Source organism: Muntiacus reevesi, unplaced genomic scaffold (genome assembly GCF_963930625.1).
Source record: "Muntiacus reevesi unplaced genomic scaffold, mMunRee1.1 SCAFFOLD_116, whole genome shotgun sequence".
NCBI lineage: Eukaryota > Metazoa > Chordata > Mammalia > Artiodactyla > Cervidae > Muntiacus > Muntiacus reevesi.
Window position 1 is genome coordinate 304,683 of NW_027077980.1, and position 27,838 is coordinate 332,520.

A 27,838-nucleotide genomic window follows, 5' to 3' on the forward strand; every position below is an offset into this window, starting at 1 on the left:
GAACCAAGGTAACGGATTATAGAGTCTTGTCGCTAGAACTCTGAGTGCTCTACTAAAACATTCTTCATGCTTCTTTTAATTTTGGCTTAAGTATTCTTTTGTTTCCATCATCGCAGTCTCTTAAAGAAATGACAGCCAGGTCTCTGCAAGCATCCTGAGGTGCAGCCCACAGCTGGCTCGCCCCCCTGAGCTCTCCCCTCCCCGTGACTTTCTGCCTGGCTGCCCTGGCTGCAGTGGTGCAGCCCTCCACTTCCCACCCTGCTGCACAGTGACCCTCAGGGTCCTCGCCAGCCTGCAGAGCTCTTCTTGGGCTTTCCTTCTTTACAGAGCGTTTTCTGACCCAGGGCCCTCGCGCCTGCCCATGCAGTCTGTGTCTGCCTCCTTTGAAGCACTACATTTGGAGCACGGGGACTATTTTTTAAACAGTATATTTTCCATTACATCTAAATACTTCCTTGTTTTCATAGCATATTCTACATACTCTTTCTTTACTTTAGTAATATAATGGCTCTGAGGAAAAGCATTACATAACTAATGTCGATATAAGAAATGAATTTTAGAGTAGCAGTGATATTATTAATATAAAACTTAATCCTTTTAGTAACTCACAATAGTTACTACCTGGGATCACTAATATGCCAGTAACTGCTAAGACTTGTACGTAAACTATCTCTGATCTTTTCCAAAACCCTTTGAATGTATTATTCTTGCCCCTCTTTTAAGTGAGAATACTAAAGCCAAAAAGATGGTAATTAAATTAGAATTCCACCCCAGTCTGTCCAACATGAGTAGTTTTTACTGTAAAGAAAACCTTTAATATATAAGAGTACTATTGCTTGAAAACTGGCAGCTTGAATACCATTTCCTTTTGGAGTGATTTTTGCATGATAATATTAAGACCTTACTACATTTTTGAATGCCAGCTACTGTCCTGTATACATGTGTGACTTTAGTTAATCTTCACAAAGAAAACCCTATTAGGTAAATTACTCTGTTTGGCAGCTGAGACAGCTGGACCTCAGAGAACTCTGGTAACTTGCTTGTGTCACACAGCTCACTTGCAAATAGTAGGACATTACCAGAAGAGTCTCAAGGTGGCTAAAGTTGCCCCTGGTTTGGAACCACTAATTTATAGATATGATGCATTTCTATAATAGCCTCAACTTTCACACAGTAGCTCTTGCTTTTAAAAAATGCGGTTGATCACAGGACAGGATGACTGGGTGCTATTTCCTGTTTCTGATCTGCTTCTGAGTAAATTCTTGGAATTTACAGGAAGGGAGTAATGATGCTTACCAGCTGCTTAAAAAAAAATTAAATAAGAATATTGACTTTGTATCTCTATATGATCAGGGATCATCCCTATATGATCCCTTTATGACAAAATACTTTTACATGTATAAGGGAGATATCATAATTTTAACAATATTATAATCTGGTGACGGTTAGCAATTGCTTAGAACCAGTACTTATTTAGTAAATAGTAATTGCTAAAAAACATTTTCTCTTTACTGATTATGGTTGTAGATTTTAAAAAGTAAAATTTTTAATTGTGTAAAGAATTTTAGATAAACCACATTTCTTGCTCTGTATGTGTTGGTAGGTGTGTGTGTGTGTGGTGGGTGGGGGAGATGTGAGAAAGAGAAAAATCAGTTGACTGTCTTTCATTATGATAACAGATTTTCACCCACTGATCCAGATAATAGCAGTTTAGGTATGCAAGAACCTACTGTCTCCTTATGACTATATACTACCACTACTAATATTTACTCATAAAGAAGATGGTGATAATGATTATAGCAATATGGATTTTGAAATAACGCTCATTACTTCATCCTGGAAAGAGATTTTTGTTTTTGTTTCTGTTTTTGTTTGAGTTACAGCTAATATCCCATTCATCACTTCATTGGTGTTGGCTTCTGGCTATTAAAGTCATAATTTTGTTTCTAAACTCATTTGGCCCACAGGTGGAAATGGTGTATTCATTGTTGTCAATGCTTGGTACTCATGATAAGGATGATATGTCGTGAACTTTGCTAGCTATGTCTAGCTCCCAAGACAGCTGTATATCCATGCGACAGTCTGGATGTCTTCCTCTCCTCATCCAGCTTTTACATGGCAATGACAAAGACTCTGTGTTGTTGAGCAATTCCTGGGGCGGTAAAGAGGCTCTGGCCAGGGCCAGTGCAGCACTCCACAACATCATTCACTCACAGCCTGATGACAAGAGAGGCAGGCGTGAAATCCGAGTCCTTCATCTTTTGGAACAGATACGAGCTTACTGTGAAACCTGTTGGGAGTGGCAAGAAGCCCATGAACAAGGCATGGACCAGGACAAAAATCCAAGTATGTTCCATATGGTGCATGTGACAAAGCAAATGTAAAAGTTTTTGAAATGAAAAGTTTTTTAATTAGGACGGTGTCTTTATGAATCAGAGTGGGAAATTCATATTAGCCACCTGCACCGCTCACATAGTTTAAAGCTTAATTTCTCTATTTCCCTAGGAAAAAAAGTTAGCAAAGGGAAATGTTGTGTGCACTACAGTACAACCAGAAAATAACAGAAAATCAAAGTAGACTTAAACAGTCATAGCATAGTTGATCTAGAAAGAACTTGAGCGATTATGTTCTCCTTCTCTTGAGATTAAGCTCAGGAAAGTGACTTTACGTAAGTTCCTTCAGCTGTGAGTGACCAAGCCATTCTCTTATATTTGCATATCGCTTTACTCAGTGGATGCAGAGCTGTGTTATATCTGTTATTTGATCCTTAGAACAGCCTTGTGAAGTAGGAAGAGAAGATATTATCATCTTCATTTTACAGATGAAGAGACTGAGGTTCAGAGAGGCCAAAAGACTTGCCTGTGGCTTCACAGGTAGTGGGTGGGGGATCCAGGGCCAGAGGCCAGACCCCCTGACCCTCAGCCCAGTGTCCTTCCCACTTCACTGCCTGTCTTCAGGCCTTGGGGCCCCAGCTGCTGGGGTGATCAGCCACCCAGCTCTTTTCTCAGGGAGAAACCCTCTCCCCCAGGAGCAGGGATCATGGGAGTTGGGACCCTTGAGGAGATAAGTTACTTCATTCCTATAGGAAGAACCAAAAGCAGTAAGTATATAAGGGAAGACCTCCTTTCACCTGGTAAGAACCCACACATAGACATACACACAGCAAAGGACTATCGAGTCAGTATCTTGATTGGGGGAGCAGGAGAAAGACTGATGATGAGAACTTGATCTATAAAGATTTAGTAGATTTCTCTTAGGGTTAGGTATAAAGGTGAATTTATTTAAAATTAAAAAATTTTCAACAGTAAGAATATAGCAGAAATGTCCTTTCTGTTTGTCCTAGGGCTAGGGAGAATTAATAAGTTGCTTTACTGGGAGAACATTATCTTTCTGGATTGTTTTCTTTGGCTGTCCACAATTATGTAATGACTTGTATTGTGTGCTCTTAATACCTGTTCTCAGACAAGTTAAATAGAATAAATACTATTACTTCTGAAAAATAGACTTGGTGTTTCAATTTTTATTTCAAGTAACAGTTTTGAAACTTTATGTATAGCACTAAATGTGTAAGTACATTTTCTTAGACACTTTTCCTTTAAATTTTTATTTACTATCTGGTGTCTATATAATAAACTTTCTCTACTAGAGTTGCACTAGGTTTCTCTATACATTTCTATACAGCCATGTGCCTTTCAGCTTTGAAAATATAAATTATAAATAAATAGTTTTATACCAAAATGTTTTTATTATTTCAAATAACCAGTATAATTTTTAAGTTATTAGTTGAATTATAGCATAAACCTACATGGGAGTTAGTCCAGCAGACTTGGTGAAAGGCTGGTGAGGGGTAAACATTTTTACAGAACCAAGGAAAGCCCTTTACCTGTATTTTCCTTTCCATGTGTATAGTAGTTATTCATCTCTTCAGCAAATACTTGTTGATTCACTAAGCTACCATGCATGAGAAGTATATCTGCAAACTCAGTATTTTTTAGGTATAATAAACATCACTACTTTGAGAAAAGAAAGCATTATGGTTTATGTCAACTTTATTTTTCAGTGCCAGCTCCTGTTGAACATCAGATCTGTCCTGCTGTGTGTGTTCTAATGAAACTTTCATTTGATGAAGAGCATAGACATGCAATGAATGAACTCGGTAAGATAAAAATGTTTCTTAATGCCATAGAAGAATCCTGAAGATTTTTTGTCATTGTTGAATTAGGATATAAGGTCACTAACTTCTATTACCATCTGTTTCTTCCTTGTAGCAAGTGACTGGTTTCAAGAGAAGACAATGTCCTAAGTGACAGAAACTGCTACCCTTTTATAGCCTAACTTGGGTTTTTAAAATCTTAGCCAGAGATGGGTGAAAATAATTAAATAAATGGGCCACTCCTGCCAATATTGTCAAGGTAGACTCTGGGTGACAGTTGGTGGGAGGGTAATTTGAATCGTTTTGAGATGTGATGATGTGGAGCTTTGTAATTATTTTTGAACTCAGTCACTTCTGATGGACACAGGAAGGAATTATTATTAAGATTCTCATTTATCTTCATGGTCATCCGTACTTTACTGGATTTTCATGATAAGCAGTGTGTTTGGTATCTCTGAAACTCGTCAATAATGGAAAAAGCATTATTCTCTAATTTATGTTAGAAAGCATTCCATTAATTTTGGAAGGATTACTCTCAGTATGTATTCTCACATACTCTGAACCTTACAGAACCTGCCTCTGTGGCCCCCATTTTTCATGTGATGGTTTCTCTTTGGTTTCTAGGTTCATTTTGCACATGTGGTATTTGTAAGTTGCATCATGCTGAGCCATCTCATGTGAACCTGGATAGCTGTAGTCGTGCCACAAGCAAGAAGCACGCACTGAGTCTCCATCTTGGTGTAGCTGTGCCCTTGCTTTCTGTGCTCTTTATGTTACCTTTCATTCCAGGCCCCGCTTTGCATCTCTGCCACCCTTACCATTTTCATTCATCATTTATCTTAAAAGTGACAAAGTTGTGAGTTTCTTAAGACGCAGAGAACCTGAACGGCTGAGAATGAGAGCTGTCCCCTTGAGACCGTCATTTTGGGAGGCTGTGTGTACTTGGTCTCCGCCGGCCCCCAGCTGCACGTTTCTCCCCACAGGCCCTAGCCCACTTGATTCTCTTCCCTTGCTCCCCAGGTTCCTGTGAAATTGAGTATGCACTTGTGAGTTCTCCCCTCCTCAATACAATCCAGCATTGGTGAAATTTCAAGTTTGGGTGGTTTTTTTGGTTTTTTTTAACACTCATAATAATGAGAAAAATAATGAACAAACAGGAAAACTAATCCAGTTTTAAGCTCCCACAAATGTTTTCTCTAAATGTCCCTGTGTTCCAATGAACTGTAGACTAGGACTGACCCACATTAATCATCTGAATTTCCAAGTGAAATCTAGACTCAGTATTTGTTCCTCTTCCTTCTTCAGGTAGGAAGGCTACCCGGGGCATTTCATCCCAGGAGCTATGGCAGGGGCTTTCAGGTGAGGAGCAGGATGGGGCCTATGGGGGTGTTACTGTGGGGATGTAGCCACAGGGGATTACCTTCTCACTCCTAGCCTCTGACTTTGCGTTGGAGCCAAAGAAGAAACTAGGTGTGTAGACTGTGGATAGATGCAGTCAGGTAGCACAAGGGATCTGACAGTGAGGGATAGGAGGAAAGAAGTCCCAAGTAGATGAAGAAAAATTCCTAAGCCCAGTCAGCTAGGACTGTCTTTTGTAGATGCAAGAAAATTCTACAACCATTAGGGTCATTTAAGTTTGCAACTATTAGTGTTGCAAGTTTTAGACTATAATACCAGGAATGTACACATTTATTAATTTCCAACTCTGTCCTAGAAACTGTGCTAGGCACTAGATAACAAAATGAAATCCAGTAAGTGGCCCAGGTGATTCTTATGGGACTAAAAATGCCAAAGCTTCTCTCTTTCTGGCCTCTTAAAAAATACAAAGTCTTTTACACTAAATTTCATTCTGCTCAACAAAATAAATTATATGCTCTTGTTCAAGTTATTTGCTTATATCCTTACCCGATTAATAGAGTCTCTGGTGCTAAATATTCAGTTTTTGTTTTACTAGATACAGAAACCTCCACCATAAACTCCTAGTTCTATTAAAACAGACACTGGCCCTGCCTATATTTCTAGATACTTTAAACAATTTTTACAATCTTTTTCTATTAAACATATTATAAGTGTTCCTTATAATCCACAGACACGAGACATAGTCGAACGAGCACCTCACACACTAAAGTTACAAATAAAAAGAACTTAAAGAAAGGGGAATACACAGGAACACTGCTGTCTTCCTTATCCAGAGCAGACTTTACTAGATTCCAACATAAGATATTTTCTCAACCCATCACTATTGTTAATACAGCTTTATTCGTTTTAAAGTTTTTAAACCTGCCACAGGGAAATATTTTAACCAGGGCAGAAAGGCATTTCGAGGAACTGAAGGACACGTCTCTTCCCCTGCCCATTTGGTACCAAGACGGGTTAATGAAACAATGGAAATCTGGGAAACTAATCTTACAGGGAAAAGGATATGCTTGTATTTCCCCAGGTGGATCCAACAAACTTTTTCCTCGGAAAATTCGACCCAAGGGGGCCCCCGACATTCAAAATGGAAACAACAAAAGCTCCAAGAGGAAGACGTTCCAATACAGGCCATGGCTGCGCTAAAGATCTCCAGAAAGCACCACCCTCAGTGACATCTGTAAGGCATAGTTCCGGCCAGGCAGAAAAGGAGAGCCGACCTCAACAGAAGTAGGTTGCCTTTGTTCAGGCAAGGAGGGGCGACAGTCGGCCTAACGACAAGGCTGAGCACCGAGAGGGATCAGGGAGGCTTCATACTTATAGGGAGGTTTGTGGAAGCAATAAGGGAAACGTCAATCAGGCGGGATATTTTAAGTATTCTTTTGTTGAGATGACACTCTATAGTTGGGCAGAGGGTGATAAGTCTTCTGGGCGGGTGTAGGGGGTGGTAGGTTTCCGGACAGGGGGTGATAAGTCCCAGATAGATGCAACTGGCCTGGAGCATCAGGATGGAACTAAAATTATGCTTTGTTTTCTCCAAAGTTAGATGATTCAGCAAGGGGCCTTTGAGACTGTTGCTCTCTTTTCTAGGCCCAAAAGACTCCTTCATTCCAGACCCTGAAATCATAAAAAAAAGGGGGCGGGGGGGAGAAGGGCGCCTTATCTCTCTGGCTACTTCCTGCCGGATGGTGCGACGGTTTTGGGTCTGGAATGGAGGATCGTCCTAGGGCCCACAGTCTCCTTTTTTCTGAGCTTGAGGTGAGGCTCTCGAGAAGAAGAAAACAGTCTTGACCTGATCTCAAGAGATGGCCCGAATCCGTTCTTGGAGAAACCTTTGAAAGAGATTAAAGAGACAGGGTCCAGATAAGAGGAATAGAATGATAAATACTAATGGCCCCAGAAAGGGAGCAGCCAAGGGAGGATCTGTGGGAACAGGTTTTGGGGAATGTAAAGGTTTTCTAACTCTTTCTGCGGCATTCAATTCTGTCTCTAAGTTCTCTGACTCGACCCTGGACTATCCCCGTTTCATTAGCAAAATAGCAGCAGTCCTCTCCTAGGAAAAGGCAGGTCCCTCCCTTTTCTGCAGTGAGAAGGTCCAGGGCTCGCCTATTTTGTAGGGCCACAGAAGCCAATGAGTTAATTTGTTTTGGGATTGAAACGAAGGACTCTACTACCTGCTCCATGTCTTCATTAAGTTCTTGGGACAGCTTGTAATAGAAATGGGCAGAGGTCGAGATGCCTCCCATCCCGGTGCCTTAGGGCTGCTGCTATCTATGCCAGTCCCAACCAGGAGGCGGGGGGGGGGGGGGGGGGGGGGCGATGACAGCTCATCTTTTTCTGTGGGAAAGTTCCCCTTGGGGGGTAAACTCTTTGTTCTAGCTCTCCCTCTTCGAGGAATGTTAGGCCTGGGGTCAGGAAGACCAAGATGCAGGGTCCAGGGGGGTCTAAGGGGAGGCATGAATATGCATAGGTCCCACAGAGAATGAAGATTCCTGGATTGGTGCAATTATTTGTGCTGTTCCAGAGAACCCAAGTGGAACAGAAGGAGGGAGTGGAGTTTGTAAGACCAGTGCAGTTGGGACTAGAGTAGTCAATACAGGTTAGGTTTGAAGAGGCTGAGAGTAAGGACATTGTCAGAGACTGGCCCAATGAGTTGTGTAGTTTTCTGTTGGGAAGGGGAAGTACAGTTGCCCTGTGACAGCCAGGTTGAGGGTAAGGGAATGGCTCTGTGTGGTGAGGGAGACAGTGACATGCATATCCAACACTGGGATGTGTGTGGTGTGTACTGGAAGAATTGAAAGGAAGAGTTGAGAAGGCGGGGAAGGTGTTGGTTGCCAGAGGTAGGTTTTAGGAGAGGCCGTAATTGGGAAAGGAGGTCTAGGTGTTTGTAAGGCTCAGGGGTCAACTGTAACCGGGAAATTATGTTCTTTGTAACTTGTTCTTGTTTCTTTTCCCGATTTTGATCTAGTACCCCACCCCCGTCTGAGTACCCCCAGTGGGTAATGGGATAGAAACATATGTTTCTTCCATTTGGCTTATGGCAGGTACTCATGAAACTCCCTCTCTTTTGTACTTTGACAGTGAGTAGGGATTTGGACTTCCCGCCCCTGAGGTTCATGTCATGGTGCATGGTTTTGGAGCTGTATTGTAACATGAGGAATGTACGTAGGAATAAATGTCTGAGCAGGGGCAGGGAGTAGCCAGGAGGCTGGGGAGTGCAGCAAGGATAAGGAGCAGGGGAGTCATGGGGCTGTTAGTTAGACAGTACAGAGGAAATAGCACCCTAGGAGTAGAACCCAGCTAGCAATGTAGGCGATACCCACGGAAAGATGAAGAATAGGTGGCCAGTCCTGAGGGGAGACAGTTACTAGGCCTACAGCAAGGATTAAGATTAGGAGTGCAGCTATAGTTAGAGAGACAGGGAGAGGTCAGTCAGGGTGAGGGGCAGAAGGCCCCAAGTTGGTGGTGATTTGAATCTGAGGAGGAACAGTGCTCATTAGGATGTAGAATGATGTAGAGAATGAGAGTAAAGAAATCAATTTCGTCTGGAGTCAGGTTGTAGAAGGTTCCCTGGAGCCACAGTTGAGACACCAGTGCAGTCAGGTCTTTGAAGGAAGTTCCTGTTGGGGCGCTGATCCAGAGGTCTTGTAGTAGTTGGGTCAGGAGCAGTTGTAGGTTGAAGAGAGTCCAGGTCATTCAGTGTCCTCTCCGATAGTTGGCAGGGGTTGTCGCTGGGTGAATTTTAAGGAGGTGGGTGCTGTGCGGGAGACCTGATAGGTGTCATTTAAGGAGGGCAGCGCAGGATTGGAGGTGACCCATTTTAGACGAGAGAGGTGTACCCAGGAGGCGACCTTTTTGAGTTTAGCTGCAGTTGGGGCAAGGAGGATGACTTTGAATGGTCCCTGCCACTGTGGGGTTAGGTCACCCTGGGGATGATCAGACAGATAGACCATGTCCCCAATTTGTAAAGGGGGCAGGGAGGCTTGGGGGTCAGGGGCAGGCAGATTGTGACTGATGTATTTCCAGAGGGCATTGCGGAGTTGCGTCAGCAGAGGGGGGAGTGTAGGAAGCTTGGTATGGGAGGAGGCTCAGGGGGGAGTCCAGGAGGGAGCATGGGCCTTCCATACATCACCTCAAAGGGGCTCAGCCCCAGGGGCTTTCTGGGCAAAGCCTGTATTCTGAGGAAAACAATTGGTAAAAGTTTACTCCAATTCAGATGTACCTCGAGGGTTAGTTTGGTAAGGGTTTTTTTGATTGTTCTACTCACCCTTTCTACCTTTCCTGAGGACCGGGGAGGGTATGGAATGTGAAATTTCCAGGGTGTCTGTAAGAATTGAGGAAGTTGTTGGGTGCCCTTGGATGTAAATTCTGGGCCATTATCAGACTGTAGGGATGAAGGCAGGCCAAACCTGGGGATAATTTCTGTGAGGAGGATTTGGGCCACTGTGTGGGCTCTTTTGTCTGTAGTGGGAAATGCTTCTACCCATCCCGAAAAGGTGTCCCGCAGGAGGCTCCGAGGACCGCGGCCCCGGGCCAAAGCGACACACCTCCGGAGCCACGTGAACCCTGAGTAGCAAACGGGATGGTGGGGGGCGGTGGGGGGGGAGCGGTGCGGCGCCGCTCGCTGCCCCACCCAGCTCCCGCAGGCTCGCAAGGCCGCTCAGGTTCCCAGAAGCGCCCCGGGCCGGGCCAGGCGGGTGCTGGCTGGGGGTGGCGGTGTGCGGGGCTGGGGCGGCGTCGGCTGCTCTCCGAGCTGCAGGGCCTGGCCGGCCGGAGTCCAGTCACGGGTCGTGCGCCTGGCTCAAGTGCAGCGCGCGCCCCCCGTGGAGAGCTGCGGTTCAAGGCCCGACCAGCAGGTCAGAACAAAAAGGGAGGTGCAATGCAGGGCTCTTAGGGCGCCTGGCAGCTGCCTCGGTCTAAGGACATACCACCCTGAACGTGCCCTGTCTCCTCTGATCTGGGAAGCTGAGCAGGTTCGGGCCTGGTTAGTACTTGGATGGGAGACCGCCTAGTAGTTAGACAGTTTTTTGATTTTTCTGAATGCTTACTTCAGAAAGTTAGAATTGGATGACTGTAAACAATAAAACGAATAATATTTTCATAATGTTAAGAATACAGAGTTGGATATTCTTTTTCCTGTTCTACCACAGCTAACTGGAAGTCAGTTGTAGTAAGTGTATATATATATATATATATATATGTATGTATAATTTTTCTTCTTCTCTATATGAATTTGCAAAGAGGTTTCTCTTAAAATACTGTGTTAATGTGCTATACATTTACCCCAGACTCTGTCTTCAAGTTGGTTCTGCCTAAGACTCATATTCAGACTTGACAAACTGGTATGTTTACTCATGCAAATGTTCTCTTAAGTTATGTGAATGAAAGTGTATTTGCTAGAAAACCTGCCTTTCTTCAAGATTCATGTCAATCATTTTGTGGCCGGAGACAACTCACCCGGTGCTTAGGTTTTCGCAGAGTACATGTTGTAGGTGAGGGGCCTGGTGCTATTCTCTTCAGTTTTGAGACATTTCCTTTCTCTAATTAACAGACTGCTGGTAGTTATATGACATCTGGCCAAAGACTAGCAGGGGGACACTCTTTCCGCCCCCTTCTGATGCCTATGTCAGAGGCTTTCTCTATCTCCTTTATACTTTAATAAAACCTTATTACGAATAAGTCTCGATTTGAGAACACATTACCAACATATACTGGTTTCCAAATAACTTTTCTAAAATACTGTAGAAAAATTTCATATCATTATCCTTCTGGTAAGCTGTGAAATTTCTTCAAAAACACTAGATTTATTATTTCTCGCATTATCAACTCACAGCCTATACCACAAGCTGAGGTTTTTTTATATAAATGGGACTAAAAAACGCCGAAGCTTCTTTCTGGTCTGTTGAAAAATACAAGTCTTTTACACTAAATTTCATTCTGCTCAATGAAATAAATTATATGCTCTTATTCAAGTTATTTGCCTATATCCTTACCCCATTAATATAGTCTCTGATTCTAAATATTGAGTTTTTGTATTCCTAGATACAGAAACCTCCACCATAAACTCCTAGTTCTGTTAAAACAGACACTGGCCCTGCCTATATTTCTAGATACTTTAAACAATTTTTGCAGTATTTTTCTATTAAGAAAAAACGCCTCAGGGTGGTCCTCTCTCAGGGTCCTTGCCCCTGAGCCTGGGGGCCAGCGAGGGGCTCCACACTCCCAGGCCAAGGCAGAACCACATGCACACGTCTGTTCCTGCCCCCTGCACCGTCAGAGAGCTCGGGTGAGCCAGAGTCTGTCAGGCAGCTCCTGGGCAAGCCCAGCAGCACCGCCTGTTGCCGGGAGCCAACACATGAGACCCTACCCCTAAAAAGGCCATAGGGGAGAAATCCTGACAGGCAAGGCGAATCAGGTTTTCAGGGGTTTCGAAAAAGTCAGCTCACGAAACCCTACCCCTAACAAGGCCATGAGGGAGAAAACCTGACGGGCAAGACGAATCAGGTTTTCAGGGGTTTTCGAAAAGGCTAGTTCACAAGATCCCACCCATGACAAGGTCACGAGGAGAAAGCCTGACAGGCAAGGCAGATCAGGTTTTCAGGAATTTTGAAAAGCTGCCCCCGGCTCTAACCTTAAAGATGATATCTGTCTTTCTGATGCCTGCCTCAATGGACTACTCCCTAATTTCTCTGACACAGACAGGAAGGCCTTCCCCAATCTCTTCCCAAATAAGAATCAATTTAGAACTTTAATCAATAAGTTTCCCAGGTGGTAGTTTTTTATGAGATTATTCAGGGTGAAAGGAGTGTTTTAATTCAAACACCTCTGCTGGTAGTTTTGTTAGCCAAATGCATTTATGCGCTTGGTACTAATATGCATGATTGCTTATAATATCCTAATCATAAAATAGCATGAAGAACCTGATTCTATAAAAGCCCTAATAGACATAGAGCCCTTTTAAGGGGTAAAGGAGTCCTATTAGAAAACATAAGAAAATTATTCTATAGGTGGTTATTGGGTTGTGATTTGCTTGCTGTGTTTTGCTTGCTGTATTTTTGCCTTTAATGTGCTAAGGTTGTGTTATAAAAACCATTGTTAATATAGTTAAAGATCTAGACAAATAAGAACTTAGCCCTAGTGTGGTAACAATGAGACAGTTGTTAATTGTTAGCCAGGAATACTAGGCAGAAGCTGCCTCACTGAAGCCGCAGAGTCTGTATGGGGTAAACTTCTTAGATAAACGCAACTGACAACTTTTGCAGTAAGATTAATTTTTGTATTAACAAGAATATAATTCTACTCTGTACTGTTTCCCTATGACCCTGTTACCTTTCAGTTAAGGTCACCATAAAAACGGAAAATAGGTTTACAATCACTTGACCTGCATAAAATGTTAATAGCCTCAAGGCCAGAAGATCATGTGCTAAAAATTTCTATAGCATTAGAAAGCAAAAAAATCCTGCTTTTCCTAAAATTCAAAATGATGTAATGCTAATCCTGTGAAATCATGAGTAAACATCTTGTACCTTAAAAACATTCTGTGAAAGGGTATAAAACCGGTTGTCAGAAAGTAAAACACAGACTTGGGCCTATCAAGGCTAGTCTCACGTCTCTCTCTCTCTCTCGCCGACGCCGTTCATCCTGAGGGTACCCACTGGATCATGTCGAGGCTGGATCCCGGCAAGTGGCACCACGAACAGGGAACCCGAAGGTAAGCCCCCCCCCCATTGTTCAGTTTTCAGGACGGCTAGGACCCCACTAGGGTGCTGCAGGGCCCCCTGCATAAGATAGGTAGGGTGAGGAAAGTGGGTAGGCTTTAGGTTTCTTCTTTAAAACCCTACTAGGGCGCTACAGGCCCCCCTACATAAGAAAGGTAGGGTAAGAAAAGTGGGTACGTTTCAGTTTCCTTCTTCTCTAAATTAAGCCTCTTCCTTTTTTCTCTTTTTTTCTTCTTCTAATTAGCAACAAAAATGGGTAACAGTGAGTTAAAAGAAAGACAACTTTTTATTGGAATCATAATGCAACTTCTTAACTACAGAGGAATTAAAGTTAAAAAGACCAGTGTTCAGTCCTTTTCCCCCTTTGTCCAAGAGCAATGTCCTTGTTTTCCAGAAGACAGCAGTTCTCCTGGGTTCCCTTACCCTCCTGCCCTCCACCCCGGTGCTCTTTCCAATGAGATCTCTTGCTTTCTCAGCACATGTGTCTCCTCCGACAATTCATTTATAAGAGCTCAGTTACGGGCCCTAGAAGGGGTCCCCTTCCTGCAACTGGTGGGAACTCTTCTTCCCTGAGACTGACATCCTGACCACTCAGGGTACTCAGAGGCCAGCTTGCCTGCCAATGGACCAGACCCAGCGGCCGCAACTGGGGCCCTTTTGTCCCTGGTCTCCTCCTGACACAGACAACTGGCCAGAGTGCCCCGACTAGTAAGGAACAAGAGACTTTATTGACCTCTTTCCCCTTCCCTCTCTCTGTCCTCTCCTTAGCCCTTCCTATCCCTCCCGTTTTTCTAATCCCCCAGTAATTTGGTCGAAGGGCCTCAGCTTGAGCTGAGGATTGGAGACTGATCACCTCCTCTTGGCAGAGAACTCGAATTCCGGTAGGGCCGAGTTCCAGTCCTCCCTTCTCTGGATGCCTGGGTACCTGCAGGTGGCAGGAGACGTCTGTAAGGCCACCCTTTTTGCCCCCCCCCCCCTTTTCCGCCTCCTCCTCCTTCTCCTTTCCTCCTTAAAATCTTTGAAGACATCTGAAGTTCTGTGTCTATCTAGAAGGTTTTCTGAGAGACTGTATTCTTGTATTTAAGGGAGTGTCTGATGAGGACTGCCAGGTTTATATGTGTGTGTTTTAACTCTGTGTTCTGTGTTGTGATTTATGATGGCTATTTTGCTTTTTGTTAGAACTTGATTTTCTTTCCCTGTGCCTTGAGACCAGGGAACACTTATCTAGACCATCTCTAACTCCTGAGACTGAGAGAAAAAGGGGAAAAGCCTTTAAAAATTTTTATTTATTTCAACTTTTTTATAAACTAGTAAATTTTATATTATAATATCTAATTCATCACCAAACTTAAAATATGAAGCTAGATCTCGCACTGTGTCTGTCTAAATATGTCTTGGTATATCTTTGTCTTTGGGTAGTATTTTTTAGGTTAATTTGTAAAAGAGCTCTATTTAATTGGCTTAAAAAAAAAGGTAAGTGCTTACAAATCAAATAATTCTAAATTAAACAATAAATTCCAGGTTCAGGTAAACTAAAAAATATTCAATATTAAATACCTGATATTAATGTTTGTTTGTTGACCTATCTAATATAGACATGTCTTAGAGTAATTAACATCTAGTAAAATATTTTCATTATGCCTAGGTTTATTATAAGTTAAATGTTGTTATACTGTAATATCTGTTACAAGTTTGTCAGCAAGGAAAGTACCTCAAGTAAGAAACTTAAAAAAAAAGAAGGTAAGTGAGATATGAGCTTTTAAACTTTATTAAGATTAAAAATATCTGTCTAAAACAGTTTCTCTAGGTTTTGGTAACCTAAATTTCTAAAGTTGTGCTAAACTAATAGCAGAAGTTTATTAAATAGCTTGGTCATTTCCAAATAAAATAAGATTCTGAAACATTCATTACTGAATATTAACTTACAGAGAAACTAAAGATTTTAGACTATTAATAAATAATGTTTGATGCCATCCTGAGATGTTCATTAGAAATTTTTTAGAAATTATCACTGGTATTTATGTTCACCAATCTATAGAGTGCTAATATAAAGGTAAATTCTTGGTTGCTTAAAGAAAGTAGGATGTGTGTGTTCAGTAAAAAAGGTATAAAAAATAGTTACATTTTACGAAGGGAAAAGAAAGTAAGTCTGACTTACAGGTGGCTGTTTCAGGATGGGAGAACAAAGTAATGGGTACAAAAAGTGTTAAGAAGGCTTGATGGAAAGTACACTCCAAGGGAAGAGTTTTGTGCATAAATACAAGTTTTCTTGAGACGTTGAACTGCCTTTGATAATGGATTTTAAGTTTCTTTACCTCTAAAGTGGTCTGTTCTATGTTTACCTTTAAAATCTTTTTTACTTTGGCTAAGTAAATATATTATTTCACAGTGATCTATATGATTCTACCTGACAGAGTACTATAAACCCTTTTGATATTTATTGACAAAACTGCCTAAATAACTTGACTTCTAGCTGACTTTGGGATGCTTCAGAGGGCCCCTGAGACATCCCAAAGAGCTATTAAACTACCTGAGTTCATTTGACCTGTTAAATTGCATGGGAATTACTGTTGGAGGAGTGATAAATCTTCAGGTTATATTGTATGGTTGATGTTACTTATATAGATATCCTAGAAATTATGTGAAATTCATGAAAATCTGATATGTCCTGGTAAAATATTGTCAGTTATAATTTTAGCTATCACGTTAAAGTGTTAGAAGTCACAGCAATGACCAGGCTACAATTTAATTAGATTTTAAACATGCCTTGTATGGTTTCACTCTCATGCCTTTTAAAAAAATACTGCTAGTTCTTCAAGATTTATAAAAAGACTTTTCTAAGATTAACTAAAACAATTTGTTTGTTTGCTATCCAGTAAATTGGTAACAGACTGGAATTTAGTCTACTCTCTATGTTAAGAGAAAAAAGTTTTCTTAGAATGAATCTTTCAATAAATAAGTGTTATTTAAGATTATGGTACATATAAAAGCTCATTCTGCTTCTACCAAAAATAACCCCTCACTGTTAGACTTGTGCTATCTTAATGTCTTAAAACTGACAACACCCCTGCTTACACTTCTAAACCTTTTCAAGCTTGAATATTGGGGCAACGACATTAAACCCATTCATACCCTTCGTCCCGTCACAGAACTCATCAGAGCAACCCCAAGCAGTGCAGGACTGGACCTCTGTTCCACCGTCACAACAATACTAACACCTGACTCCACCGCTGTGAAAGTTCCCACTGGTGTTCATGGCCCTTTGCCTAGAGAAACGATGGGACTATTAATAGGCAGGAGCCCCACATCCTTACATGGGATCACAGTGATTCCAGAAGTCATAGACTCAGACTATACTGGTGAAATTCAAATAATGGTGTCTCCCCCCACTAAGACTATTCAAATCTATAAAGGACAGAAAATAGCTCAGTTGCTGATGCTACCTTGTCATGCTGACACAAGAAAAGCAGCTTCAGCTGCCAAGTGTTGGGACAGGGGGTCTAATTCAAGTGATTATGCCTTTTGGGTTACACAAGTTACTCAAAAAAGACCTATGAAGACAATTCTAGTTAATGGTAAAAAGGTGACTGGCCTGCTAGACACGGGAGCAGACGTTTCCTGTATTGCGGGCAGTGACTGGCCCAGTGCTTGGCCAACTCAAACCACAGCTAATGAGTTGGTTGGCATTGGTAGAGCACCTTCAGTGACAAAGAGCTCACAAATTTTACTTTGGTATGTCGGTAAAGACTGCCAGGGACATTTTCAACCTTATGTAATTCCTTCATTGGGAGAGATATTTTTGCTCAGATGGGAGTTTTGCTGTATTGCCCAGATGAAGAGGTGGCTGCACAGATGTCGCAGATAAGTTATAATCCTTTTATGGGTCTGAGTAAAGATCAAGAGAGACAAATTGAGCCAGTTGTCCCAAAAATAAGAAGAGAGAGACAAGGCTTAAGATATCCAAATTTATAAGAGAGGCCATTGTTCTCGCTGCTGACCCCATAGTCTGGAAATCTCCTGATCCGGTGTGGGTGGAACAATGGCCCTTAAATTCAGAAAAACTTTCAGCAGCACGACAGTTAGTGAGAGAACAATTAAAGGCTGGACATATAGAGTCTTCAAATAGTCCATGGAACATGCCAGTTTTTGTAATAAAAAAAAAATCGGGGAAATGGAGACTCTTGCAAGATCTAAGAGCAATAAATGCCACTATGTAAGATATGGGAGCCTTACAGCCTGGCCTTCCCTCCCCTGTGGCTGTTCCCCAAGGCTACAATGTTATAGTGATTGATCTTCAAGATTGCTTCTTTACTATTCCCTTAGACCCTCAAGATAAAAAGAGATTTGCCTTTAGTCTTCCCTCAGAAAATTTTAGACAACCTCATCAGAGATTTCAATGGAAGGTTCTTCCCCAGGGTATGAAAAATAGTCCCACATTGTGTCAAAAGTTTGTGGACGCTGCCCTACAAGGTATCAGGGAGAAACATCGGGATGTCTATCTAGTCCACTATATGGATGATATATTGCTAGCACACCCGGATAGGGTTTATTTACAGTAAGTTTTGATTAAATTGCAAGAGACTTTGAATCGCTGGGGCCTAAAAGTGGCCCCTGAAAAAATCCAAGTGAATATGCCTATAACATATGTGAGAAGAATCCTAAATAATGAAACAGTTACTCATGTACCTTTGCAGCTTAGAAAAGATAATTTGGTTACTTTAGATGATTATCAAAAGTTGTTAGGGGATATAAATTGGATTCGGCCCTTTTTAAAGTTGACTACTTCTGATCTTAAGCCTTTCTTTGACATTCTTCAAGGGGATCCAGACCCCACCTCTGCTAGAATGCTGACACCTGCAGCCAGGGAAGCCTTAATGAAGGTAGAAGAAGCTTTAGATAAAAATTATATTAAGAGACTTGATTATAGTATGGCATGGCAATTTATAGTGTTGCCCACAGCTGTGGCCCCTACAGGGGTGCTTTGGCAAGAGGGTCCCCTAGAATGGTTGCATTTACCTGTCACGGCCAAAAAGGTTGTGGCCTGTTATCCAGGACTAGTGGCTACTTTAATAATTAAAGGGAGACATAGAAGCATTGAAATGTTTGGAAAAGAACCATCTGAAATCATAGTGCCTTATAATAAAGAGCAACTAAATGCCCTTCTATCATTAAATGAAGACTGGCCGATTGTCATTGGTAATTATCCAGGACAAATTTTACACCATTTACTTGCTAGTCCTTTATTAAATTTCCTCTCACGACATCCGGTGATATTTCAAGAAAGGTGTCAAGTTTCCCCTATCGAGGGGGCAATGTTGGTGTTTACAGATGGGTCTTCTAATGGAAAGGCTGCTATTGTCACCCAGACTTCAAAAAGGGTTTTAAATACTGGGGAAACATCAGCCCAGAAAGCAGAATTAACAGCCGTGATAGAGGTGTTCAAAGAGTTTTTAGACCAGGCTTTTAATTTATTTTCTGACTCACAGTATGTAGTTAGGTTGTTCCCTCAAATTGAAACGGCTGTTTTACCGGAAAATAAAACCACAATTTTTATATTGTTATCTACCCTTCAACAGCAAATTTGGAAAAGGTCAAAACAATTCTATGTTGGACATATAAGAGCTCATTCTAATTTACCTGGACCCCTCCATACGTTTAACCAAGAGGCAGATTTGCTAACCCGAACCATAGTGGCCAGTGATTTTGAAGATGCTAAAGCCTCACATGCTATGCATCATCAAAATGCAACTGCCCTTCAATACCAGTTCCACATTCCTAGGGAATCTGCACTCGAGATTGTTAGAACATGTCAACTTTGCCCTACTTCAGTTCCCGCTTTGCTTTTTGGGGTAAATCCCCGTGGCTTACTACCTAATGTGCTTTGGCAGATGGATGTAACACATGTTCCTTCTTTTGGAAAACTATCCTTTGTGTATGTTACTGTAGATACCTTCTCCCATGTCATTGTGGCTACTGCCAGAATGGGAGAAGCCTATAAAGATGTAGTTCAACATCTTTTTGCCTGTTTTTCCTATTTAGGAATGCCAAAATCAATTAAGACAGACAATGCTCCAGTTTATACATCTAAGTCCTTTAAAAATTTCTGTGCCCAATTCGGTATATCCCACTCTACAGGAATTCCTTACAATCCCCAGGGACAAGCAATTGTAGAAAGGGCACATCAGACACTTAAAACACAAATTTCTAAATTACAAGAAGGGCAGTTCAAATACAGTTCTCCACACCACGTTTTGCAGCACGCCCTCTTTGTGCTCAATAACCTTAACGCTGATCAAGCCGGTTTAACAGCTATGTTCCGTCACTGGAACCCAGAACAAAAAGATATGAAACCTTTAGTAAAGTGGAAAGACCTCCTTTCCGGACTATGGAAGGGACCTGATCCCTTGCTAACCAGTGGGCGAGGGTATGCTTGTATTTTCCCACAGGGTGCTGACTCGCCAATTTAGATCCCAGACAGACTGATTTGCCATGTCGAAGTCCCCCAGACCTCCGGTTCCCTCGCAGCCTCAGCCACAAAAGAGGAAGAGCACTCCTCTGCCCTCGCCTCGGTCACTCACCCGGGAAGTCCAGCAGACTTGGAAATGACCGGCAACAGAGATCCCGGAGGAACCAACGGCGGATCCACCCACTAAACAGATGTCATGGCTTTGCATGAAAGATGGCGCCCAACCTCCTACTCCTTCACGTCGCAGAAGACCACCAGGACGTCCTGCGCGGACAACTCAACAAGCCTCCATACCCACATGGGGACAAATTAAGTCACTCTGTCATCAAGCACAGGGAATAGCTTCCCTGCAGGGATCTTCAGCCTCTCCTGAAAGGGTTTTTATTGCTATGCTTGCTTTACTGTCTTCTCAGGCAAGTGCTACCTCCTCTACTTCAGAAAAATACTGGGCATATTTCCCTGGTCCCCTGACCTTCCAAGTAGTTACTTGGAACAGCGACCCTATACGGGTCAACACAGACCAGCCTCATCTCTTGGGAGGATCCTATAGTTCTTATGATAAAGATCATTATCCCATCAATTTTAACTATACTTTTAGGGGATTAACAGATGACCTTCCCCTTTGCTTTAACTTCCCCCATAGTCATACAAGTGATCTCATCACTCCCTCTAAGGAGGGACGTGTTGGAGCCTCCAAAACAATTCTGACAGATTCTCCAGCATCAAAATTTTCAGACAATACAGGAGATCGGCTGGTTTGGATATTACAGGCTCATATGCCTGGGGTCCTTGACCCCTATAAATCTTTGTTCCTTAATGCTCCACCAAAATATCCAAATTGTATTGATGTTGCTCCGTCAGATGTCATATGGAAAACTATAGACAACCGCCTGGGATACCCAGTATGGAAATCTTGTACTTATAATTCAAACATAGATTATAGAATACCGGGAGGTGGAAACTATTCGGTACAAGACTGGAGCAATCCAAATCCAAGTCAGAATCTAGGAGCTGTCAGTAGGCTTAGCAATTAAAATAATGATTCCCTCCCTTGGCCATTGGTGCCCAGCAGATGGCATTATAATCAATTTGTTCCCCCCATGTTGTCCTATACAACTAAGGGTAAAACTTTTTGACAGCCAGAAATTTGGAGAGCCCTTGCTGCCACCTCCATTGTTACTTTAACTCGACCAGAAAACAATTCCACCTATTCTGTGCTGGCTTGTTTACCCTCCCCTTAGGTTTTTTTGTTTACTAATGATTCAAAAAGACTTCATATACAAATGAATCATTCAGGTGGACCAAATATAGTCTACTGTGAACAATGCATGCTTTCATCCTGTTTAACCCCTCAATGTAATATTTGTTCTTTTGTGGTACTGCAACGTCCACCTTATCTTATGGTGCCTGTCAGAGTGAACGCCTATTGGTATGACAATTGTGGTTTAGCCGTTCTGCAACACCTACAAGATTTAATGTGTTCCCAATGGTTTGTAGGACTACTTATTCTAGGGATTTCAGCTTTGATAACAGCAATTACCTCTGTCACTGTGGCAGCGATATCCTTGACTCAACAAGTACATACCACTCAATATGTCAATGATATTTCAAAAAATGTTTCCTTAACTCTAGCTATGCAAGAGATTATAGATAGGAAATTAGAAGTAAAAATAGATGCCCTGGAAGAAGCAGTCATGCATATTGGAACTGAGTTACAGGCTTTAAGGGTAAAGTTAGCGTTATCCTGTCACGCTGATTATCGGTAGATCTGTGTAATGCCCCCCAAAAGTAAATGATATGGATTACAATGGAGAAAAGATTAAAAATCATATTTCGGGTATATGGAATAGCTCCAGCATTACTTTAGATCTTGGAGAGCTTCACGGTCAGATAAAAACATTAGAACATTCCCGCCTGGACTTTATTACTACAGGAGCTGCTAACGATATTTTTCACAACTTTTCTAACTTTATTACTGAAAAAAATATCCTATCAACTATTTTCAGTTATGCAGCTGTAGCAGCACTAGTTTTACTATTCATTATAATCCTTCCTTGCATCGTCAGAACTCTCCGGCAGAGCACTCAAAAGCTTGCGACTCAGATCCATCTGGCTGTCTTAAAAAGTAAAAAAAGGGCGAGATGCCGGGAGCCAACACATGAGACCCTACCCCTAAAAAGGCCATAGGGGAGAAAACCTGATGGGCAAGGCGAATCAGGTTTTCAGGGGTTTCGAAAAAGTCAGTTCACGAAACCCTACCCCTAACAAGGCCGTAAGGGAGATAACCTGACAGGCAAGGCGAATCAGGTTTTCAGGGGTTTCGAAAAAGTCAGCTCACGAAACCCTACCCCTAACAAGGCCGTAAGGGAGAAAACCTGACGGGCAAGACGAATCAGGTTTTCAGGGGATTTTGAAAAGGCTAGCTCACGAGATCCCACCCATGACAAGGTCACGAGGAGAAAGCCTGACAGGCAAGGCAGATCAGGTTTTCAGGAATTTTGAAAAGCTGCCCCCGGCTCTAACCTTAAAGATGATATCTGTCTTTCTGATGCCTGCCTCAATGAACTACTCCCTAATTTCTCTGACACAGACAGGAAGGCCTTCCCCAATCTCTTCCCAAATAAGAATCAATTTAGAACTTTAATCAATAAGTTTCCCAGGTGGTAGTTTTTTATGAGATTATTCAGGGTGAAAGGAGTGTTTTAATTCAAACACCTCTGCTGGTAGTTTTGTTAGCCAAATGCATTTATGCGCTTGGTACTAATATGCATGATTGCTTATAATATCCTAATCATAAAATAGCATGAAGAACCTGATTCTATAAAAGCCCTAATAGACATAGAGCCCTTTTAAGGGGTAAAGGAGTCCTATTAGAAAACATAAGAAAATTATTCTATAGGTGGTTATTGGGTTGTGATTTGCTTGCTGTGTTTTGCTTGCTGTATTTTTGCCTTTAATGTGCTAAGGTTGTGTTATAAAAACCATTGTTAATATAGTTAAAGATCTAGACAAATAAGAACTTAGCCCTAGTGTGGTACCAATGAGACGGTTGTTAATTGTCAGTCAGGAGTACTAGGGCAGAAGCTGCCTCACTGAAGCCGCAGAGTCTGTAAGGGGTAAACTTCTTAGATAAACGCAACTGACAACTTTTGCACTAAGATTAATTTTTGTATTAAGAAGAATATAATTCTACTCTGTACTGTTTCCCTATGACCCTGTTACCTTTCAGTTAAGGTCACCATAAAAACGGAAAATAGGTTTACAATCACTTGACCTGCATAAAATGTTAATAGCCTCAAGGCCAGAAGATCATGTGCTAAAAACTACTATAGAATTAGAAAGCAAAAAAATCCTGCTTTTCCTAAAAATCAAAATGATGTATGCTAATCCTGTGAAATCATGAGTAAACATCTTGTACCTTAAAAACGTTCTGTGAAAGGGTATAAACCCAGTTATCAGAAAGTAAAACACAGACTTGGGCCTATCAAGTCTAGTCTCACGTCTCTTTCTCTCTCGCCAACGCGGTTCATCCTGAGGTACCCCCTGGATCATGTCGAGGCTGGACCCCGGCAGCCTCTGTGTGAAGAGGCAGGGCCGACCTAGGGGCACAGTGGGCCTCTTGCTCTCCCTGCTGCCCTGAGGCTGCTGGGCCAAAGAGGCCTTGGGCATCGACCCCCTTCCTGGCCTCTTCCCTCTGACCAGGCCGTCCAGGCTCCAGGCCCTTGCAGTGTGGAGAGAGCCCCTGCCAGAAACCTCCCCTTCAATTAGGCCTCAACTGAGGCCTAGGCAACAGGGGAAAGGCGCTAAGGGAATGAGCCTGGGGAGGCATCTGGGCATGCCTGGACACACTTCCCGCAGCCTGCCTCCTTGTGGGGCAGTACCCCCGGAGGCCAGGAACGTCTGGACAAGGCTGGCCTGGGGCAGGGTCCATGCTGGGACCTGTCCCTGGCCTGTGGGGCCTCTGAGCAGAACTGGCCCTCGCCGCTGGAAGACCTCCCCGGATGCCTCCAAAGGCCGGTTTGCAAGCACTCTCGCTGGCTGGCCGCCGCTCCCTCCCCGAGGGAGGCCCGCGTTTCCCATAAGCCACGAACTCTGCTCCCAAGCCAGGGAGAAAAGTGCTTCGGGGTGATCCTCTCTCAGGGCCCTTGTCCCAGAGCCTGGGGGACAGGTATAGGCTCCACAATCCCAGGCCAAGGCAGAATCAAATGGACACGTCTGTTCTTGCCCCCTGCAACGTCAGAGAACTCGGGTGAGCAAGAGTGTCAGGCAGCTCCTGGGCAAGCACAGCAGCAGCACCTGTGTGGGAAGGGGCAGGGCCGACCTAGGGGCGCAGTGGGCCTCTTGCTCTCCCTGCTGCCCTGAGGCTGCTGGGCCAAAGAGGCCTTGGACATCGACCCCCTTGCTGGCCTCTTCCCTCTAACCAGGATGTCTGGACTCCAGGCCCTTACAGTGTGGAGAGAGCCCCTGCCAGAAACCTCCCCTGCAAGTAGGCCTCAAATGAGGCCTAGGCACCAGGGTAAAGGCACTAAGGGAATGAGCCTGGGGAGGCGCCTGGGCATGTCGGGACACACTCCCCGCAGCCTGACCCGTCGTGGGGCAGTACCCCAGGAGGCCAGGAAGGTCTGGACAAGGCAGGCCTGGAGCAGGGTCCATGCTGGGACCTGCCCCTGGCCTGTGGGGCCACAGAGCAAATCCAGCACTCTGCCGCTAGAAGACGTCCCCGGCCGACACCTGAGGGCATGTTTGCAAGCACTATACCCGAGGAAAGCCCACGTTTCCCGCAAGCCGCGCACTCTGCTTCCAAGCACGGGAGAAATATGATTAGTGGTGGTCCTCTCTCAGGGCCCTTGCCCCTGAGCCGGGGGCCAGCTAGGGGCTTCACACTCCCAGGCCAAGGCAGAACCACATGCACACGTCTTTTCCTGCCCCCTGCACCGTCAGAGAGCTTGGGTGAGCCAGAGTCTGTCAGGCAGCTCCTGGGCAAGCCCAGCAGCAGCGCCTGTGTGTGATGGGGCAGGGCCGACCTAGAGGCACTGTGGGCCACTTGCTCACCCTGCTGCCCTGAGGCTGCTGGGACAAAGAGGCCTTGGGCATCGACCCCCATGTTGGCCTCTGTCCTGTAACTAGGCCGTCCGGGCTCCAGTCCCTTCCAGTGTGGAGAGAGGCCCTGCCAGAAACCTCCCCTCCATGTAGGCCTCAAATGAGCCCTAGGAACCATGGGAAAGGCGCTAAAGGGAATGAGACTGGGGAGGCGTCTGGGCATGTCTGGACACACTACACGCCGCAAGCCCCTTTGTTGGGCAGTTCCCCCGGAGGCCAGGAAGTTATGGTCAAGGCTGGCCTGGGGCAGTGTCCTTGCTGGGACCTACCCCTGGCCTGTGGGTCCTCTGAGCAGTACCAGCACTGTGCCGCTGGAAAACCTCCCCGGCAGCCTCCAAAGGCCGGTTTGCAAGCACTCTCACCAGCTGCCCGCCTCTCCCTCACCGAGTGAGGCCCGCGTTTCCCTAAAGCCATGAACTCTGCTCCCAAGCCTGGGAGAAATGCGCTTCGGGGTGTTCCTCTCTCAGGCCTTTGCCCCTGAGCCTGGGGGACAGCTAGGGGATCCACACACTCAGGCCAATGCAGAACCACATGAACACGTCTCTTCCTGCCCTCTGCACTGTCAGAGAGCTCGGCTGAGCCAGAGTCTGTCAGGCAGCTCCTGGGCAAGCCCTGCAGCAGCGCCTGCCTGTGAAGGGGCAGGGCCGACCTAGGGGCACAGTGGGCCACTTGTTCCCCCTGCTGCCCTGAGGCTGCTGGGCCAAAGATGCCTTGAGCATAGACCCCCTTGCTGGCCTCCTCCCGCTGACCAGGCGATCCGTGCTCCAGACCCTTGAATTGTGGAGAGAGCCCCTGCCAGAAACCTCCCCTCCAAGTAGGCCTCAAATGAGGCCTAGGCACCAGGGAAAAGGCGCTCAGGGGATGAGCCTGGGGAGGTGCTTGGGTATGTCTGGAAACACTCCCCGCAGCCTGCCCCTTCGTGGGGCAGTACCCCCAGAGGCCAGGAAGGTCTGGGCAAGGCTGGACTGGGGCAGGGTCCATGCTGGGACCTGCCCCTGTCCTTTGGGTAATCTGAGCAAAACCAAAACTCTGCCGCTAGAAGACCTCCCCGGCTGCCTCCAAAGGCCTGTTTGCAAGCACTCTCACCGGCTGGCCGCCTCGCCGTCACTGAGGGAGGCCCGCGTTTCCCGCAAGCCGCGCACTCTGCTCCCAAGGCTGGGAGAAAAGCACTTCAGAGTGTGCCTCTCTCAGGCCTTTGCCCCTGAGCCTGAGGAACAGCTAGGGGCTCCAACACCCAGGCCAAGGCAGAACCACATGCCCACGTCTCTTCCGACCCTCTGCACCGTCAGAGAGCTCGGGTGAGCCACAGTCTGTCAGGCAGCTCCTGGGCAAGCCCAACAGCAGCGCCTATGTGTGAAGGGGCAGGGCCGACCTAGGGGCATATTGGGCCACTTGCTCTCCCTGCTGCCCTGAGGCTGTGGCCAAAGAGGCCTTGGGCATCGACCCCCTTTGTGGCCTCTTCCCTCTGACCAGGCCGTCCGGGCTCCAGGCCCTTGCAGTGTGGAGAGAGACCCTGCCAGAAACCTCACCTCCAAGTAGGACTCAAATGAGGCCTAGGCACCAGGGGAAAGGCGCTCAGGGAGTGAGCCTGGGGAGATGCCTTGGTATGCCTGGACACACTCCCCACAGCCTGCCCCTTCATGGGGCAGTACCCCCGGAGGCCAGGAAGGTCTGGGCAAGGCTGGCCTGGGGCAGGGTCAAAGCTGGAACCTGACCCTGGCCTGTGGGACCTCTGAGCAGAGCTAGCACTCTGCCGCTGGAAGACCTCCCCAGGTGCCTCCAAAGGCCGGTTTGCAAGATCTCTTCCCAAGGGAGACCCACATATCTGGCAAGCCACGCACTCTGTACCCAAGTCCAAGACAATAGCGCATCGGAGTGGTCCTCTCTCAGGCCCTTGCCACAGACCCTGGGGGACAGCTAGGGCCTCCACACACCAGGTCAAGGCAGAACCACATGCACACATCTCTTCCTGCCCCCTGCACCGTCAGAGAGCTTAGGTGAGACAGAGTCTGTCAGGCAGCTCCTGGGCAAGCACAGCAGGAGCGCCTGTGTGTGATTGGGCTGGGCCAACCTAGCGGCATGGTGGGCCACGTGCTCACCCTGCTGCCCTGAGGCTGCTGGGCCAAAGAGGCCTTGGGCATCGCACCCATTGCTGGCCTCTTCCCTCTGACCAGGGCTCCCTGGCTCAAGTCCCTTGCAGTGTGGAGAGAGCCCCTGCCAGAGACCTCCCCTCCACGAAGGCCTCAAATGAGGCCTAGGCACCAGGGGAAAGGCACTCAGGGAGTGAGCGCTGCACCTGGAGAGGCGCCTGTGCATGTCTGGACACACTCCCTGCAGTGTGCTCCTTCGTGGGGCAGTAGCCCCGGAGGCCAGGAAGGTCTGGGCAAGGCTGGCCTGGGGCAGAGTCCTTGCTGGGACCTGCCACTAGCCTGTGGGGCCTCTGAGAAGAACCAGCATTCTGCCACTGGAAGACCTCCCAGGCTGCCTCCAAAGGCCGGTTGCAAGCACTCTCGCCGGCTGGCCACCTCTCCCTCACTGAGGGAGGCCCACGTTTCCCGCAATCCGCGCACTCTGTACCCAAGCCGTGGAGAAAAGCATTTCGGGGTGTTCCTCCCTTAGGCCTTTGCCCCTGATCCTGGGGGACAGCTAGGGGATCCACACACACAGGCCAAGGCAGAACCACATGCACACATCTCTTCCGGCCCTCTGCACCGTCGGCTGAGCTAGAGTTTGTCAGGCAGCTCCTGGGCAAGCCCAGCAGCAGCGCCTGTCTGTGAAGGGGCAGGACCGGCCTAGGGGCTCAGTGGGCCACTTTCTCTCACTGCTGCCCTGAGGTTGTTGGGCCAAAAAGGCCCTGGGCAAAGACCCCCTTGCTGGCCTCTTCCCGCTGACCAGGCAATCCGTGCTCCAGCCCCTTGCAGTGTGGAGAGAGCCCCTGCCAGAAACCTCCCCTCCAAGTAGGCCTCAAATGAGGCCTAGGCACCAGGG

General features: G+C 45.4%; 2 long non-coding RNA genes across 2 annotated transcripts; both read left to right on the forward strand.

Moving 5' to 3' along the window:
- Positions 1–4,057: 4,057 nt before the first annotated feature.
- Positions 4,058–7,189, forward strand: LOC136155313 (uncharacterized). The gene is made up of 3 exons (XR_010660774.1): positions 4,058–4,156; positions 5,459–5,512; positions 6,594–7,189. It is a non-coding gene; the product is annotated as an uncharacterized lncRNA (long non-coding RNA).
- A 5,786-nt stretch (positions 7,190–12,975) lies between these two features.
- Positions 12,976–21,077, forward strand: LOC136155310 (uncharacterized). Its single transcript, XR_010660771.1, has 2 exons — positions 12,976–13,277; positions 19,731–21,077. It is a non-coding gene; the product is annotated as an uncharacterized lncRNA (long non-coding RNA).
- Positions 21,078–27,838: the final 6,761 nt, after the last annotated feature.